Source organism: Oncorhynchus gorbuscha, linkage group LG21 (assembly GCF_021184085.1).
Source record: "Oncorhynchus gorbuscha isolate QuinsamMale2020 ecotype Even-year linkage group LG21, OgorEven_v1.0, whole genome shotgun sequence".
In the NCBI taxonomy this organism is placed as follows: domain Eukaryota; kingdom Metazoa; phylum Chordata; class Actinopteri; order Salmoniformes; family Salmonidae; genus Oncorhynchus; species Oncorhynchus gorbuscha.
The window spans coordinates 21,581,995-21,601,977 of NC_060193.1; the positions used below are offsets into that span (position 1 = coordinate 21,581,995).

A 19,983-nucleotide genomic window follows, 5' to 3' on the forward strand; every position below is an offset into this window, starting at 1 on the left:
TTGTTCACAGTTGCAGCTAACAGCTGTGGTATGCACACAGGAAACAGTGGGACAGGACAATATTATCGACTAGATCCCACTGCAGACTGGAAACTTATGCTCATGAGAGCACATGCGCAGGTAGGATTATAGATGTGACGCTATTAAACATAACTAATGTCTATGAAATATTTTAGATGCAGGTCTGATGATGTTTCTCAAACGCACACCACCATTTTAGGAGATATTCCGAGTTGGATTGCAATGAACCTGCTAGTCACAATCACATTAAATAAGTCATATATTTATAAACCCCACCTTCGCTTATCAATCTACTCACTCCTTCATACCAGAACTTCTTCCTATCTGAAGTATCGTCCTCACCCACACCCAACTGTCAACAGGAATACCACCACAATGACATGACATAAACCCTACAAGCCGTGCTGTGTCATAATTAATCATATATACACTGCCTATTAATAAATAGTGTTTATAAATAAATAATAGGCCCTAGTTCTGAATTCTAGCACAGACAAGCAGTGGGGGTCTTGGGTCTCCAAAGCCTCAAACTCACCAACCAAATTCACTTGATCAAATCCTCATGAGATCAAATAAATGCATTGGTATCTTAGCATGTTTCTTTTTTGTATTGTTGTGTTTACATTTTACAAGTGTGCTCTGAATACCGTTCCCTACCTAGACTAGATTTCCTACATTCGAATGGGCACAATCCCCCTTTTCCTATTTTGGGTAGTGTCAACTACCACACTGCGCCAGTGCACTGACATTTACTTACTGTGAGTCTGAGAGTATTTTCATGCTTTGTCCCTTTGAGACAATTTTTGTGAGAAGTTTGAACACTCAAAAGGAACTCAGACTCTTCAAAAGAGCCCCCGATGCGAACCCAGGTCATTTGAGTCCGGTTTGCTTGAATTCCTCGGTCCGGTTCCCTTTGTTTGGGGCAATATGAACACAAAGCTCCCCAGTTGTGCTTGTCATTATTACACGCACCAAACACTACTGCAATACCGTTGCCTGTGCCATAAACTCTCACATTGGTGCCACAAAATAGAGAAGATGATGTGCATGTTTGTGGAAAAAACGTGTCCTATTTTTGATATTGATTAACGATAGTCAAGAGAGCTTCATAAGCAGTTTATTTGATTGAGGGGTTTGAATAGTGTAAGACAACAACATATTTGGTGAGAATCACAGTGGCGCAGTGGTCTAAGGCACTGCATCTCATTGCAAGAGGCAGCACTACAGTCCGAATCCAGGCTGCATCACATCTGGCCGTGATTGGGAATCCCATAGGGCGGCCCACAATTGGCCCAGCATTGGCCGGGGTAGGCTGTCATTTTAAATAAGAATTTGTTCTTAACTGACTTGCCTAGTTAAATCAAATAAAAAATATTTATATAAAAAACATTGGCTGCAAAATGTGTTCTAGCTCTTAAAGGGGCAGTAGCCTACATTGGGTGTACAATTTTCAATTACACCATTATTCATTTCCAGTTATTCTTCTGCTATTTATTCTGTTACCAATAATATTTTCGTACATGTTAACAGTATCTTCTGATTACAATTATCATGTCACATATTTGAACTAAATGCAATCTATTAGCTTCCAAAATGTAAGTAGGTATATATAGCTGTCCGACAACACATTCTGAGTGTGCATTGAGTGAATTTTGGAAAAGTATTTTGGTTCCTTTCTAAACATAGCAATGTGAATGCAAAGAGGACTCAGACCACAAAATAGGTGAAGTCAAATGGCAAAAGAGTTGAGTCCTCATTCAAAGGCAAGGGCAGTGTGAATACAAAGAGAGTTATTTAGCTTTTTTGCCCCCAAGAGTTCACTTTAAAGAGGACTGAGATCAGTTATTTTAAAGAGGACAATATGTGAAAACACCCCGAGTCTCCCAAAAATGATCAATGTGGATTCTGTAAACAGATTTAGGGAAACAAGCTGGCGAAAAGTGAGAATAAAGTTGCTATTTTACTTTTTCTCTTGTGCTTCCTTTGGGTGTGAATCTTCGCTATAGCAGCCGAGGACAGAAGACTGCTCTATAGATGCGAAGGTAGACTACAAATTAAATGTGATCATGATGCCTTGTCCAGCTATTTAACATTACTTGGCTAAGTCTGTCTGTGAGTGTATTGTCTTATATGGGATGTGTGAATAAACCTAAATTAACATGCATTATAGCAAAATGTATGCTACTCCTCTGCAGTGGCATGTATTCATGGTTACCAAGGGAAGCCAGACTTCCTAAAATTGGCCACGAAAAAAAGAAAAAGAAATCAAATGATTTATCTTTCGTCTCGCTGTGTGTTATCATTTTCAATTCGCCAGAGGCTGAATGTATCTCACCAGAAAATGCACATGAGCGAGCGAAACAGCGCCCCTTTGTCTCTGTATGTGTAGGCCATCTATCTGATGCTGTCTGGTACAAAAGAGTATGAAAATGTTGCCCCCCGTGGCATTGAATGCAAGGGAAGCCAGCGAGCATTTGACCTCCCTTGATAATATTTGGGATATAATAATAGCCAATTAGAGTTGAGCTAAATTTAGTGAGTTTAACTGTGAATGGTCCTGGGGCACCAAAAAAAAGTATCAAGGGAAGCCAGTTTGGATTTGGCACGGAGAGCATATATCACTGATATAAACTCGCTGTGCATCTCGTTGTGTTGTTGTCCTCCGGTGGCTAGCTAGCTAGTTCAAATTAGCCCTTTCCTAAATTAGCCATGGATGGAGATAGGGATTAGGACTTGTGGTTTACTTAATTCCCCGTACTGGCCAATGATTATAATGGTAATTCTGATCCAACAATAACTGTATACATTGTGCCCCTGGCTTGAGAGGATGGAAGTTCAATATGTAGCGAGATGTAGAAGGCTAATGTTAATTAGCTAATGTTAGCCATGAAAGGAAGTTAGGTTGGCGAGCAAGCTTTTTAGCCAGGTAGCCTAGGACAACAATTTTGACTGAAGTCCTCCTTCAGTAAAAAATCGAAATCGCTGGAGGATGTTTTGATGTGATTTGACCACTCATTATGTAACACACCTGAGTCAACTAATGGCCTGTGTATGTTTCAGGGTACCTCTGAAGAACCTGGTGCATAAGGGGGTGAAGGTGGAGCTGGGCCTGCCCTATGAAGTCTGGGACGAACCCTAGGTGGAGGTGTCCAACATGAAGAAACAGGTACATACCCGTGTGTGTACCAGTGGAGGCTGGTGGGAGCAGCTATAGGAGGGAGGGCTCATTGTAGGGGCTGGAATGGAATAAAAGGAACAGAGTTAAACGTGGTTTCCATATGTTTGACTCCGTTCCATTAATTCCATTCCAGCCATTACAATGAGCCCGTCCTCCTATAGCTCCACATTGACATACAGCCCTACTGGAGCAGCATGAGGAGGTTGTTGAGGACTGGTACCTCCACCATCTGGAGGAGAGGCTGAACACTTCCTGTGTGAGATGCACGTCCTCAAGACCTACGAGCAAGGTCAGACACACACTATAACATGCACACACTTGCAAAGCAAACTCACGCCTAATGCCCACACTCACTCAAGCAGACACTTGAATAGAGGCAAACACAACATAGCTTCACATGAGTTCATGGAGAGTTCAACACTGAGCCCTCTATCTCTTTCAGAAGGTCTACGGGAGGTTTGGAAGGGTGACATGGGAACGAAGGGATTGAATGAGGAGATAGCAAGCAAAGGAGAGGGAGGAGGAAAGACAGACGATGCAGGAGAACTGTGAAATCACCCAGTTAAAGTCTTGCTATCAGGATGAACCCCTCCCTCCATCCCATATGGTCATTAAATCTATGGAGTGGGGCATAGTTTAAAAGCATGGAGCGTAGATGCAATGTTACATTCAACAGAAGTAATAATGTATGTAGCAGACCAATCAAATGAATATGACATTTCCTAGCTCTGCATAGACTATCAGCCTTCTGATAGAGTGAACCAAGTCAAGTCTCCCAGAACTTTCAGTACTTCATCACTCTAAAATCATCTGTGGAGCAAGAGGCCATCTAGTGGTGTCGGTCCAAATGCTTTCACAGATGTGTCATCATGGCTTACAATTTGCATCGAATCAATATCATCAATTTACACAATCCTGAAGCCACCATGAATGTGCCTTTTCAATAGGTGAGTTGACACTCAGAATGCTACACTATATAAAAAAAATCTATTTATAACACCAACAGGATTTGTTCCTTGGTGCCCAAATCACCAACAAACTAACATGGTCCAAGCACACCATGGCAGTCGTGAAGCGGGCACGACATAACCTACAACAAAACAACAAAACCTCAGGAGACATGAGAAAAGATTTGACATGGGTCATCAGGTCCTCAAAAGGTTCTACAGCTGCGCCATCGAGAGCGTTGCATCACTGCCTGGTATGGCAACTGCTCGGCCTCCGACCGCAAGGCACTACAGAGGGTAGTGCGAACGGCCCAGTAAATAACTGGGCCCAAGCTTCCTGCCATCCAGGACCTCTATACCAGTGTCAGAGGAAGGCCCTGAAAATTGCCAAAGACTCCAGCCCCGTTAGTCATAGACTGTTCTCTCTGCTACCACACGGCAAGCGGTACCGGAGCGCCAAGTCTAGGTCCAAGAGTCTTCTACCCCCAGGCTATAAGACTCCTGAACATCTAGTCAAATGGCTACCCAGACTATTCACATTGCCCCGCCTCCCCTCTCCACACCACTGCCACTCTCTGTTGTAATCTATACATAGTCACTTTAATTAACTTGACCTACATGTACATACTAACTCAACTAACCGGTGTCCCTGCACATTGACTCTGTACCGGTACCCCCCTGTATATATTGTTATTTTTTACTGCTCCTCTTTAATGACTTGTTACTTTTATCTCTTATTCTTATCTGTATTTTTTAAAACTGCACTGTCGGTTAGGGGCTCGTAAGTACTCATTTCACTGTAATGTCTACACCTGTCGTATTCGGCGCATGTGACAAAATGAATTTGATTTGGTGTACGAAACCGCAAGTAAAAGACCAAAAAAAATGTAACTAAAGAACGGGAAGTATAGAACTAACGCACATAGAACAGATATACTACTTCTTAGACTTGCAATTAATGAGAATGACAGCTGTATAACTCACATTTCTATGTGAATTGGGTCATCGCCCAAAAAGTTGCATTTGGCTGTTTTGACAACCCGGGAGATTTGTACTGTACTGTGCTGCCATCTTGTGGTATATAATTGCCTTGATAAGGTGGTAAAACGTTTTGTATTGTGAAAGTGAACTCCGTAATGAGGTCCAGGTGCACCTGCCAGTAGACTATAATATTCTATATAATATAATATTCTAAAATATGCATAAAGAAAATTGTCCCACCCAGTGGTGCGTTTCCGCCAGATGGATTTACAAAAAGAAAAGTGTGCGGTGACGTTCAATGTGTCTCCGTTGCATTTTCACCTCTACGGATAAGTTTGTCACTAAAACAATTTCCTTAAATAGCAAATGTGCCTACTCTGGTCTTGGCACGAGCGCTCTAGTCAACAGCTGGCAAATACAGGTAGTCAACAGCATGAGATTATTGTGGATGCGAGAAAGAACATTTTCATTTGTCAAATGGCAGTCAAGCATCGATCATCCTCACACCAGAATCAGACCCTCAATGTTTATTGGAAAGGAGCATCAAGATCACATGTACTTTCACCGCCTTGTAAAGTTGATCATATGTTATTTCATGTGTAGCCATAGCCACGGGAAGTTAACTAGTGTTAGCGGACCGGACGTCTGTAGGGCAGGCAACACAAAAAAATTCAGCATCTCTGATTTGGCAAAAAAGGGAGTTGTGTAATTAAGAACAGTATCTTGCAGCACTCAATTGTTGGAATTTGAAGAGTTCTTGCCCTGTCCCCTGTCCCCTTTCCTGAAGTTGTAATTCTAATGGAATTCAGAAAGAACAAAACCCTGTCCTCAAACATTTACATCAAAAGGTGCAAAGCAATGGGCAAAGACACAAAACATCAAATGTAATGTTGTTATTGATCAAATAACATGGAAACAACCACTTTTTGTGCGGTATTAATTAATGTGCCATCCCTACAAACCACTGTATTGTACAGAGGCTGGCCATCTAGGTTTGTACCTGTAGACTTTCCATCACCATGAAGAAAAACAATGCACAATATTGTAATGAAGTACATTGAGAAATCAAGTAGTTTCTGATCATGTGATCTGGCTCAGTTGGTAGAGCATGGTGCTTGCAATGCTAGGGTTGTGTGTTTGATTACCATGGGGGATGAGTATGAATATGTATGCACTCACTACTTTAAGTTGCTCTGGATAAGAGTGTCTCCTAAAATGGAGGATGAATAGGCCATTTGCTAAGTATTTCAAGAAACTGGAAAGCGTACAGTGCCAGTCAAACGTTTGAGCACACCTACTCATTCAAGGGATTTTCTATATTTGTACTATTTTCTACATTGTATAATAATTGTGAAGACATCAAAACTATGAAATAACACATATGGAATCGTGTAGTAACCAAAAAAGTGTTATACCAATCAAAATGTATTTTATCTTTGAGATTCTTCAAAGTAGCCACCCTTTGCCTTGACACCTTTGCACACTCTTGGCATTCTCTCAACCAGCTTCATGAGGTAGTCACCTGGAATACATTTCAATTAACAGGTGTGCCTTGGTAAAAGTTAATTTGTGGAATTTATTTCCTTCTTAATGTGTTTGAGCCAAACAGTTGTGTTGTGACAAGGTGGGGGTGGTATACAGAAAATAGCCATATTTGGTAAAAGACCAAGTCCAAATTATTGCAAGAACAGCTCAAATTAGGAAAGAGAAATGACAGTCCATCATTACTTTATGACATGAAGGTAAGTCAATCCGGAAAATGAAAGTTTCTTCAAGTACTGTCGCAAAAACCATCAACCGCTATGATGAAACTGGCTCTCATGAGGACTGACACAGGAAAGGAAGACCCAGAGTTACCTCTGCTGCAGAGGATAAATTCATTAAAGTTAACTGCACCTCAGATTGAAGCCCAAATAAATGCTTCACAGAGTTCAAGTAACAGACACATCTCAACATCAACTGTGTCATGCAGGTGAAAGAGGACCCAAAAGCGACTTAACAGAAACAGAGTTTATTTAAGTCCAAACAGGGAATAACAGAAATCCTCTAGACTTGTAGAGGGGAAATAACTGGAGAAGCGGCCACAGACTGCAGGTCGCTTCGGGTAGGCGCAGGCCGTAGTCGACAGAGACACCTGCTCACACGCAGCATCTGATGAAGGCAAAAAACACGACAGGACAGGGCGATACACAATCACAGCAAAAACACGACAGGACAGGGCGAAACGCAATCACAGCATGGTGAATACAATACAAGGAACCGACGGGACAGGAACGGAACACAAAGGAATAAATAGGGACTCTAATCAGGGGAAAGGATCGGGAACAGGTGTGGGAAGACTAAATGATGATTAGGGGAATAGGAACAGCTGGGAGCAGGAACGGAACGATAGAGAGAAGAGAGAGCGAGAGAGTGAGAGAGGGAGGGGAGAGAGAGGGATAGAAGGAGGGAAAGAACCAAATAAGACCAGCAGAGGGAAACGAATAGCATGGGGAGCACAGGGACAAGACATGATAATAAATGACAAACATGACAGTACCCCCCACTCACCGAGCGCCTCCTGGCGCACTCGAGGAGGAATCCTGGCGGCAACGGAGGAAATCATCGATGAGTGAACGGTCCAGCACGTCCCGAGACGGAACCCAACTCCTCTCCTCAGGACCGTAACCCTCCCAATCCACAAGGTATTGGTGACCCCGTCCCCGAGAACGCATGTCCATGATCTTATGTACCTTGTAAATAGGTGCGCTCTCGACAAGGACGGGAGGGGGAGGGAAGACGAACGGGGTGCGAAGAAAGGGCTTAACACAGGAGACATGGAAGACAGGATGGACGCGACGAAGATGTCGCGGAAGAAGCAGTCGCACAGCGACAGGACTGACGACCTGGGAGACACGGAACGGACCAATGAACCGCGGAGTCAACTTACGAGAAGCTGTCGTAAGAGGAAGGTTGCGAGTGGAAAGCCACACTCTCTGGCCGCAACAATACCTTGGACTCTTAATCCTGCGTTTATTGGCGGCTCTCACAGTCCTCCCCGCAGACAAAGGCAGACCGGTAATGAAGTCTAAGGCGATGTGAGACCATGGTCGAGAAGGAATGGGGAGCGGTCTGAGACGACCGGCAGGAGGAGAGTTACCCGACTTAGTCTGCGCGCAGTCCGAACAAGCAGCCACGAAACGGCGCGTGTCACGCTCCTGAGTCGGCCACCAAAAGCGCTGGCGAATAGACGCAAGAGTGCCTCGAACACCGGGATGACCAGCTAACTTGGCAGAGTGAGCCCACTGAAGAACAGCCAGACGAGTGGAAACAGGAACGAAAAGGAGGTTACTAGGACAAGCGCGCGGCGACGCAGTGTGCGTGAGTGCTTGCTTAACCTGTCCTTCAATTCCCCAGACTGTTAACCCGACAACACGCCCATAAGGAAGAATCCCCTCGGGATCAGTAGAAGCCACAGAAGAACTAAACAGACGGGATAAGGCATCAGGCTTGGTGTTCTTGCTACCCGGACGGTAAGAAATCACAAACTCGAAACGAGCGAAAAACAACGCCCAACGAGCTTGACGGGCATTAAGTCGTTTGGCAGAACGGATGTACTCAAGGTTCTTATGGTCTGTCCAAACGACAAAAGGACGGTCGCCCCCTCCAACCACTGTCGCCATTCGCCTAGGGCTAAGCGGATGGCGAGCAGTTCACGGTTACCCACATCATAGTTGCGCTCAGATGGCGACAGGCGATGAGAAAAATAAGCGCAAGGATGAACCTTATCGTCAGACTGGAAGCGCTGGGATAGAATGGCTCCCACGCCTACCTCTGAAGCGTCAACCTCGACAATGAATTGTCTAGTGACGTCAGGAGTAACGAGGATAGGAGCGGACGTAAACGTTCTTTTAGAAGATCAAAAGCTCCCTGGGCGGAACCGGACCACTTAAAACACGTCTTGACAGAAGTAAGAGCTGTGAGAGGGGCAGCAACTTGACCGAAATTACGAATGAAACGCCGATAGAAATTAGCGAAACCTAAAAAAGCGCTGCAACTCGACACGTGACCTTGGAACGGGCCAATCACTGACAGCTTGGACCTTAGCGGAATCCATCTGAATGCCTTCAGCGGAAATAACGGAACCGAGAAAAGTAACGGAGGAGACATGAAAAGAGCACTTCTCAGCCTTTACGTAGAGACAATTCTCTAAAAGGCGCTGTAGAACACGTCGAACGTGCTGAACATGAATCTCGAGTGACGGAGAAAAAATCAGGATATCGTCAAGATAGACAAAAACAAAAATGTTCAGCATGTCTCTCAGAACATCATTAACTAATGCCTGAAAAACAGCTGGCGCATTGGCGAGACCGAACGGCAGAACCCGGTACTCAAAATGCCCTAACGGAGTGTTAAACGCCGTTTTCCACTCGTCCCCCTCTCTGATGCGCACGAGATGGTAAGCGTTACGAAGGTCCAACTTAGTAAAGCACCTGGCTCCCTGCAGAATCTCGAAGGCTGATGACATAAGGGGAAGCGGATAACGATTCTTAACCGTTATGTCATTCAGCCCTCGATAATCCACGCAGGGGCGCAGAGTGCCGTCCTTCTTCTTAACAAAAAAGAACCCCGCCCCGGCCGGAGAAGAAGAAGGCACTATGGTACCGGCGTCAAGAGACACAGACAAATAATCCTCGAGAGCCTTACGTTCGGGAGCCGACAGAGAGTATAGTCTACCTCGAGGAGGAGTGGTCCCCGGAAGGAGATCAATACTACAATCATACGACCGGTGAGGAGGAAGGGAGTTGGCTCGGGACCGACTGAAGACCGTGCGCAGATCATGATATTCCTCCGGCACTCCTGTCAAATCGCCAGGTTCCTCCTGAGAAGTAGGGACAGAAGAAACGGGAGGGATGGCAGACATTAAACACTTCACATGACAAGAAACGTTCCAGGATAGGATAGAATTACTAGACCAATTAATAGAAGGATTATGACATACTAGCCAGGGATGACCCAAAACAACAGGTGTAAACGGTGAACGGAAAATCAAAAAGAAATAGTCTCACTGTGGTTACCAGATACTGTGAGAGTTAAAGGTAGTGTCTCAAATTTGATACTGGGAAGATGACTACCATCTAAGGCAAACATGGGCGTAGGCCTGTCTAACGGTCTGAAAGGAATGTTATGTTTCCGAACCCATGCTTCGTCCATGAAACAACCCTCAGCCCCAGAGTCAATCAAGGCACTGCATGTAGCACCCGAACCGGTCCAGCGTAGATGGACCGACATAGTAGTACAAGATCTAGATGAAGGGACCTGAGTAGTAGCGCTCACCAGTAGCCCTCCGCTTACTGATGGGCTCTGGCCTCTTACTGGACATGAATTAACAAAATGTCCAGCAACTCCGCAATAGAGGCACAGGCGGTTGGTGATCCTCCGTTCCCTCTCCTTAGTCGAGATGCGAATCCCTCCCAGCTGCATGGGCTCAGTCTCAAAGCCAGAGGAGGGAGATGGTTGCGATGCGGAGCAGGGAAACACCGTTGATGCGAGCTCTCTTCCACGAGCCCGGTGACGAAGATCTACCCGTCGTTCTATGCGGATGGCGAGAGCAATCAAAGAGTCCACATCTGATGGAACCTCCCGGGAGAGAATCTCATCCTTAACCACTGCGTGGAGTCCCTCCAGAAAACGAGCGAGCAGCGCCGGCTCGTTCCACTCACTAGAGGCAGCAAGAGTGCGAAACTCAATAGAATAATCCGTTATGGACCGTTCACCTTGGCATAAGGAAGCCAGGGCCCTAGAAGCCTCCCTACCAAAAACTGAACGGTCAAAAACCCGAATCATCTCCTCTTTAAAGTTCTGGAACTTGTTAGAGCAATCCGCCCTTGCCTCCCAGATAGCTGTGCCCCATTCTCGAGCCCGGCCAGTAAGGAGTGAAATGACGTAAGCAACCCGAGCTCTCTCTCTAGAGTATGTGTTGGGTTGGAGAGAGAACACAATCTCACACTGCGTGAGAAAGGAGCGGCACTCAGTGGGCTGCCCGGAGTAGCAAGGTGGGTTATTAACCCTAGGTTCTGGAGGCTCGGCAGGCCAGGAAGTAACAGGTGGCACGAGACGTAGACTCTGGAACTGTCCAGAGAGGTCGGAAACCTGAGCGGCCAGGTTCTCCACGGCATGGCGAGCAGCAGACAATTCCTGCTCGTGTCTGCCGAGCATGGCTCCTTGGATCTTGACGGCAGTGTAACGAGCGTCTGAAGTCGCTGGGTCCATTCCTTGGTCGGTTCCTTCTGTCATGCAGGTGAAAGAGGACCCAAAAGCGACTTAACAGAAACAGAGTTTATTTAAGTCCAAACAGGGAATAACAGAAATCCTCTAGACTTGTAGAGGGGAAATAACTGGAGAAGCGGCCACAGACTGCAGGTCGCCGGGTAGGCGCAGGCCGTAGTCGACAGAGACACCTGCTCACACGCAGCATCTGATGAAGGCAAAAAACACGACAGGACAGGGCGATACACAATCACAGCAAAAACACGACAGGACAGGGCGAAACGCAATCACAGCATGGTGAATACAATACAAGGAACCGACGGGACAGGAACGGAACACAAAGGAATAAATAGGGACTCTAATCAGGGGAAAGGATCGGGAACAGGTGTGGGAAGACTAAATGATGATTAGGGGAATAGGAACAGCTGGGAGCAGGAACGGAACGATAGAGAGAAGAGAGAGCGAGAGAGTGAGAGAGGGAGGGGGAGAGAGAGGGATAGAAGGAGGGAAAGAACCAAATAAGACCAGCAGAGGGAAACGAATAGCATGGGGAGCACAGGGACAAGACATGATAATAAATGACAAACATGACAAACTGTTCTGAGGAGACTGTGTTCTGTGTGAATTGCTGCAAAGAAACCACTTCTAAAGGACACCAATAATAAGAAGAGACTTGCCAGGGCCAAGAAACATGAGCAATGGACTTTAGACCGGTGTCTGATGAGTCGAAATTTGAGATGTTTGGTTCCAACAGCCATGTCTTTGTGAGATGCAGAGTAGGTGAACGGATGATCTCTGCATGTGGTTCCCACTGTGAATCCATGGAGGAGGAGGTGCGATGGTTTGGGGGTGCTTTGCTTTGCTGGTGACACTGTCAGTGATTTATTTAGAATTCAAGGCACACTTAACCAGCATGGCTACCACAGCATTCTGCAGCTATACGCCATTCCATCTGGTTTGCACTTAGTGGGACTATCATTTGTTTTTCTACAGGACAGTGACCCAACACACCTCCAGGCTGTGTAAGGGCTATTTGATCAAGGAGAGTGATGGAGTGCTGCATCGCATGATCTGGCCTCCACAATCACCTGACCTCAACCCCATGGGATGAATTTGATAAGTTGGACCGCAGGTGCTCAGCATATGTGGGAACACTTTCAAGTCTGTTGGAAAAGCATTCCAGGTAAAGCTATTTGATAGAATGCCAAGAGTGTGAAAAGCTGTCATCAAGGCAAAGGGTGGCAACTATGAAGAATATAAATATATTTGAATTTGTTTAACACAATTTTTGTTACTACATGATTCCATATGTGTTGTTTCATAGTTTTGATGTCTTCACTATTATCCTACAATGTAGAAAATAGTCAAAGTAAAGAAAAACCCTTGAATGTCCAAACTTTTGACTGGTACTGTCATGTTTTGTCTTATATTGTCTTGTCATTTTGCTTTCCCTTCTGTTCGTTTTCCCCCTGCTGGTCTTATTAGATTCGTTCCCTTTTTTCTCTCTCCCTCCCTCTCTCTCTTCTCTCTATCGTTCCGTTCCTGCTCCCAGCTGTTCCTATTCCCCTACTCAATCATCTGGTCTTTTCACACCTGTTCCGTATCTTGCCCTCTGATTAGAGTCCCTATTTCTCCCCTTGTTTTCCGTTTCTGTCCTGTCGGATCCTTGTATATTGTTCGCCGTGCTGTGTCTTTGTCTCGCCCTGTCGTGTCTTGTTTCCCTCAGATGCTGCGTGTGAGCAGGTGTCTGAGTCTGCTACGGTCGGTGCCTTCCCGAGGCAACCTACAGTTAATGGTCGAGTCTCCAGTCTGTCCTCGTCACTACGAGTGGAATTAAGTTTTTTATGTTTTGTTTTCTGCTCTGATTGTCCAGGAGTATTGCCTATTTCCTTTACTGGAATAAAGACTCTGTTTTCGCCAAGTCGCTTTTGGGTCCTCATTCACCTGCATAACAGGTACTGTATATCAAGAAACTATTATCAGATTAACTATTTTGTACAGATGATTAGGCTATCAGACTCAAGTCACAAATGCTGGTAAACACTCAAATACATTCCCCCAAAAATTATCACAAAAGTAGTCCACTGGGTCTTTACTAGTCCTGTATTAGCAGAGCATTGTAGATGGGGGGCGGTTTTCTGCAAACATCTGCAAAAACATTGCAGCACCCCCACCCCCACCCCCAAACTACTTCATGTGGCTATGTTTGTATCCTAAAAAACTTCATAGTTTCCCTAGTTGTAGTGGGAGGATCATACAACATACTGCTGTTACTCCAAGATTACTTTAAAAATGTTGGTTATTATAGCAATATTTGCACATAAAGGCTTTTCCACCACCATTTCTTGCGTATGAAATTTTACTGACACAAAAAAAAATCCCACGTTGTTGAACAAATGAATTATCTGTCTGCATTTATTAAATTGTACCTAAACTTCCTGTTTCCATCACAGCTGTCAGAATCTTTTCGTACAGTATGACTTTCCTCTCATAAAAGCTGTGTGAAGGGAAGCATTGTGGACCCTGTTGGCTCAGCTTTTGTCTCTTAGTTCTGATGGTCTCTGACTTTATAGCCAAATTGTTGTTTGGTAAACCAGAGTGAACCATTGTGGTGTGTTTGTTCAAATATAAATCAGGCTGATTGTGATTATTTGAGCTGTTGTTTTGACAGCCATCAGTGTTATTATGAAAATGTAGGACCATTATGCTGTTTACATTGAATTGTGATCTGATGGTAGGACTTGACATCTTGTTTATGTGCGTGTGTAGGGCTATATGGATTTGTGTTGGCTGTTTGTATATCCAATTGAATTTCATTATATTTGTCCGAGAGATCTAGACTAGACCTACCCATCACATAAAATTGCCATGTTCTCTCAGTGACTCTCCACTGCAACAAGGATGGTCCATTTGTGGTGTGCTGGCTTGAAACATAATCAAACGTCATCTGGACTTTGTACACTGTCAGTCTACAGGGTGGAAAGGGTGGAGAGGGAGGTGATGATGACTCCACCTGCAGCCCTGTTGACATCAGTCAAAGCCTGTGGCACTAGGGTACAGGTATGTACGAAATAGAACAAAAAAATCACACAGGCATTGACTGCCATAGAAAGACGTGTTACTCCTGATGTTTTAATCAAACCACTATTCCAATGCCTTTTCATCTGAGGGTGAAGAGGACTCTGTCGTATGATAATGTTCTGTCGTCTTTATACGAGGCGGTGGAAGGACGCTCTGCCAGAGTTACAATGGGACAGAGTCTACCAGTGAGTGTAAACCACAATTATCTGAGGCCAATATTGCTGTACAGTTGCATTGTTGGTTTCTCTAAATTAATAATGTGTACATTCCTCTCACAGGCTTACAATATAGTGTAGATACTCCAGAAGTGATTTTGTCAGATTAGGTCTTAGCAATTCCTCCGCCCCTTCCTGCCAAGGTCCAAGGACTCCTGCGCGTGGAGCTTTAATTGACTAAAGGTAGTGATTGACATAAACACGTTCAAACGATCCCTTCCTTGAAATAGGCACTAACCTAACTGAATTGCTCATACATTGGGAGAATCTCAAATGCATTTCCTTGACACCTCGCCTCCTCTCAAAACCCATTGGATGACAAAGTCAGAGGTCCCTTAAAATCCAATGGATTTTGAGAAGGAAGCGAGGAATCATGGAAATGCAATTGTGATTCTGCCAATGTATACCGAACAAAAATGTAAAGTGTTGGTCCCATGTTTCATGAGCTGATATAAAAGATCCCAAACATTTTCCATATGCACAAAAAGCTTATTTCTCTAAATTTTTGTGCACAAATTTGTTTACATCCCTGTTAGTGAGCTTTTCTCCTTTGCCAAGATAATCCATTCAGCAGACAGGTGTGGCATAACAAGAAGCTGATTAAACAGCATGATAATTACACAGGCACACCTTGTGCTGGGTACAATATAAGGCCACTCTAAAATGTGCAATTTTGTCACACAACACAATGCCACAAATGTCTCAAGTTTTGAGGGAGTGTGCAATTGACATGCTAACTGTAGGAATGTCCTCCAGAGCTTCTGCCAGAGAAATGAATGTTAATTTCTCTACCATAAGCCACCTCCATCGTTTTAGAGAGTTTGCAGTATGTCCAACAGCAAACCACGTGTAACCCCGCCAGCCCAGGGCCTCCACATCTGGCTTCCTCCCCTGCGGGATCGTCTGAGACCAGCCACCTGGACAGCTAATGAAACAGAGGAGTATTTCTGTCTGTAATAAAGTCCTTTTGTGGGGAAAAACTCATTCTGATTGGCAGCCATGAAGGGCAAAGGCCCACCCACTTGGGAGTTAGGCCTACCCATGGCTGCGCCCATGCCCACTCATGTGAAATCCATAGATTAGGGCATAATGAATTCACTTCAATTGATTGATTTCCTTATTTGAACTGTAACTCAGTAAAATCATTGAAATTGTTTCATGTTGCGTTTATATTTTTGTTGAATATAGTTGGTCTGGCACCCTTCCTCTCACCCGCCGAAAGATTGAAGGAAAGTAGACAAGGAGAAGAAGCCACATTAGAAGAGAGACACCCCTGGTTTAAAACCTCCATCCATCTTCCATCTGGCCAGAGGAGGACTACCCTGTCACCAAGGTCCTGGGGAAACCTGTGTATGTGGAGTGGTGGGTGCTGGAGAAAAGCGACCCCGACCTGGTGCTGACTCTGCAGGAGTGCTGGGCCACCTCCAGCTCTGTCAGCCTGCCCCGCTGGAGCTTCCTGGTCCACGGGTAAATAAAGAAATACGTCAATACGTTGTTTTTTTTTGTCTCTATTGTTTCCGTCTGATGCTGATGACAAACCAAATTCCCACTCTGGGGATCAGTCATTTTCATTAATTCAGTACTTTTAGGTGAATACAATTGTGCCTCCTGGCATTGTTGATTACATGTCTTTAGTTCAGGGTTTCCCAAACTCGGTCCTCGGGACACCAAGGGATGCATGTTTTGGTTTTTGCCCTAGCACTACACAGCTGATTCAAATAATTAACTACATTTTACATTTACATTTTATTCATTTAAGCTGATGCTCTTATTCAGAGCACCTTACAGTTAGTGCATTCATCTTAAGATAGCTAGGTGGGACAACCACATATCACAGGCACATAAATTTAAAAAATGTCAATAACGTAGCTGTCAGTAGAGTCAGAGCTAGAGGGGGGGGGGTCGAGATGAGGAGGAGGATTATTTAAGATATTGTTTGAAGAGGTAAGGTTTCAGATGTTTTTGGAAGATGGGCAGGGACTCTGCTGCCTTAGCTTCAGGGGGAAGCTGGTTCCACCATTGGGGTGCCAGAACAGAGAAGAGCTTGGACTGGGCTGAGCAGGAGCTTCCCTCCCGTAGGGGTGGGAGGGCCAAGAGACCTGAGGTGGCAGAACAGAGTGCCCGGGTTGGGGTGTAGGGTTTGAAAATTGCCTGAAGGTAGGGAGGGGCAGTTGCTCTTGCTGTTCCGTAGGTAAGCACCATGGTCTTTTAGTGAATGCGAAGTTAGTGGAGTGTGCAGAGGAGTGGGGTGACATGAGAGAATTTGGGAAGGTTGAAAACCAGGCGGGCTGCTGCGTCCTGGATAAGTTTTAGGAGTTTAATGGCACAAGCAGGGAGTCCAGCCAACAGCGAGTTGCAGTAGTCCAGATGGGAGAGGACAAGTGCCTTGATTAGAACCTGCGGCGCTTCCTGTTTGAGGTAGGGTCGTACACTATGTTGTAGAGCATGAACCTGCAGAAGCGGGTCACTGCTTTGATGTTTGCAGAGAACGACAGGGTGTTGTCCAGGGTCACACCAAGGTTCTTTTCATTCTGGGAGGGCATCCATGTTAGTGAGCATTTATCCTTTGCCAAGATAATCCATCCATCTGCAGGTGTGGCATATCAAGAAGCTAATTCAAATCAAATCAAATCCAATTTTATTTGTCACATGCACATGGTTAGCAGATGTTAGTGCGAGTGTAGCAAAATGCTTGTGCTTCTAGTTCTGACAATGCAGTAGTAACCAACAAGTAATCTAGCTAACAATTCCAAAACTACTACCTTATAGACACAAGTGTAAGGGGATAAAGAATATGTACATAAAGATATATGAATGAGTGATGGTACAGAGCGGCATAGGGAAGATACAGTAGATGGTATTGAGTGCAGTATATACATATGAGATGAGTATGTAAACAAAGTAGCATAGTTAAAGTGGCTAGTGATACATGTATTACATAAGGATGCAGTAGATGATATAGAGTACAGTATATACGTATACATATGAGATTAATAATGTAGGGTATGTAAACATTACATTAGGTAGCATTGTTTAAAGTGGATAGTGATATATGTTACATCATTTCCCATCAATTCCCATTATTAAAGTGGCTGGAGTGTGTTGGCAGCAGCCACTCAATGTTAGTGGTGGCTGTTTAACAGTCTGATGGCCTGATGGCCTTGAGATAGAAGCTGTTTTTCAGTCTCTCGGTCCCAGCTTTGATGCACCTGTACTGACCTCGCCTTCTGGATGATAGCGGGGTGAACAGGCAGTGGCTCGGGTGGTTGCTGTCCTTGATGATCTTTATGGCCTTCCTGTGACATCGGGTGGTGTAGGTGTCCTGGAGGGCAGGTAGTTTGCCCCCGGTGATGCGTTGTGCAGACCTCACTACCCTCTGGAGAGCCTTACGGTTGTGGGCGGAGCAGTTGCCGTACCAGGCGGTGATACAGCCCGACAGGATGCTCTCGATTGTGCATCTGTAGAAGTTTGTGAGTGCTTTTGGTGACAAGACAAATTTCTTCAGCCTCCTGAGGTTGAAGAGGCGCTGCTGCGCCTTCTTCACGATGCTGTCTGTGTGGGTGGACCAATTCAGTTTGTCTGTGATGTGTACGCCCAGGAACTTAAAACTTACTACCCTCTCCACTACTGTCCCATCAATGTGGATAGGGGGGTGTTCCCTCTGCTGTTTCCTGAAGTCCACAATCATCTCCTTAGTTTTGTTGACGTTGAGTGTGAGGTTATTTTCCTGACACCACACTCCGAGGGCCCTCACCTCCTCCCTGTAGGCCGTCTCGTCGCTGTTGGTAATCAAGCCTACCACTGTTGTGTCGTCCGCAAACTTGATGATTGAGTTGGAGGCGTGCGTGGCCACGCAGTCGTGGGTGAACAGGGAGTACAGGAGAGGGCTCAGAAGGCACCCTTGTGGGGTCCCAGTGTTGAGGATCAGCGGGGTGGAAATGTTGTTGCCTACCCTCACCACCTGGGGGCGGCCTGTCAGGAAGTCCAGTACCCAGTCGCACAGGGCGGGGTCGAGACCCAGGGTCTTGAGCTTGATGACGAGCTTGGAGGGCACTATGGTGTTAAATGCCGAGCTGTAGTCGATGAACAGCATTCTCACATAGGTATTCCTCTTGTCCAGATGGGTTAGGGCAGTGTGCAGTGTGGTTGAGATTGCATTGTCTGTGGACCTATTTGGGCGGTAAGCAAATTGGAGTGGGTCTAGGGTGTCAGGTAGGGTGGAGGTGATATTGTCATTGACTAGTATCTCAAAGCACTTCATGATGACGGAAGTGAGTGCTACGGGGCGGTAGTCGTTTAGCTCAGTTACCTTAGCTTTCTTGGGAACAGGAACAATGGTGGCCCTCTTGAAGCATGTGGGAACAACAGACTGGGATAGGGATTGATTGAATATGTCCGTAAACACACCAGCCAGCTGGTCTGCGCATGGTCTGAGGGCGCGGCTGGGGATGCCGTCTGGGCCTGCAGCCTTGCGAGGGTTGACACGTTTCAATGTTTTCCTCACGTCGGCTGCAGTGAAGGAGAGTCCGCATGTTTTAGTTGCGGGCCGTGTCAGTGGCACTGTATTGTCCTCAAAGCGGGCAAAAAAGTTATTTAGTCTGCCTGGGAGCAAGACATCCTGGTCCGTGACTGGGCTGGTTTTCTTTTTGTAATCCGTGATTGACTGTAGACCCTGCCACATACCTCTTGTGTCTGAGCCGTTGAATTGAGATTCTACTTTGTCTCTATACTGACGCTTAGCTTGGTTGATTGCCTTGCGGAGGGAATAGTTACACTGTTTGTATTCGGTCATGTTTCTGGTCACCTTGCCCTGATTAAAAGCAGTGGTTCGGGCTTTCAGTTTCACGCGAATGCTGCCATCAATCCACGGTTTCTGGTTTGGGAATGTTTTAATCGTTGCTATGGGAACGACATCTTCAACGCACGTTCTAATGAACTCGCTCACCGGATCAGCGTATTCGTCAATGTTGTTGTCTGACGCAATACGAAACATATCCCAGTCCACATGTTGGAAGCAGTCTTGGAGTGTGGAATCAGATTGGTCGGACCAGCGTTGAACAGACCTCAGCGCGGGAGCTTCTTGTTTTAGTTTCTGTCTGTAGGGAGGGATCAACAAAATGGAGTCGTGGTCAGCTTTTCCGAAAGGAGGGCGGGGCAGGGCCTTATATGCGTCGCGGAAGTTGGAATAGCAATGATCCAAGGTTTTTCCTACCCTGGTTGCGCAATCGATATGCTAATAAAATTTAGGGAGTCTTGTTTTCAGATTATCCTTGTTAAAATCCCCAGCTACAATGAATGCAGCCTCCGGATA

The 19,983-nt window shown here is 45.4% G+C and overlaps 1 pseudogene; it reads left to right on the plus strand.

Annotated features, from left to right (window-relative positions):
- Positions 1-112: 112 nt before the first annotated feature.
- On the plus strand, positions 113-3,751 carry LOC124007994 (annotated as a pseudogene).
- The last annotated feature ends 16,232 nt before the right edge of the window (positions 3,752-19,983 follow it).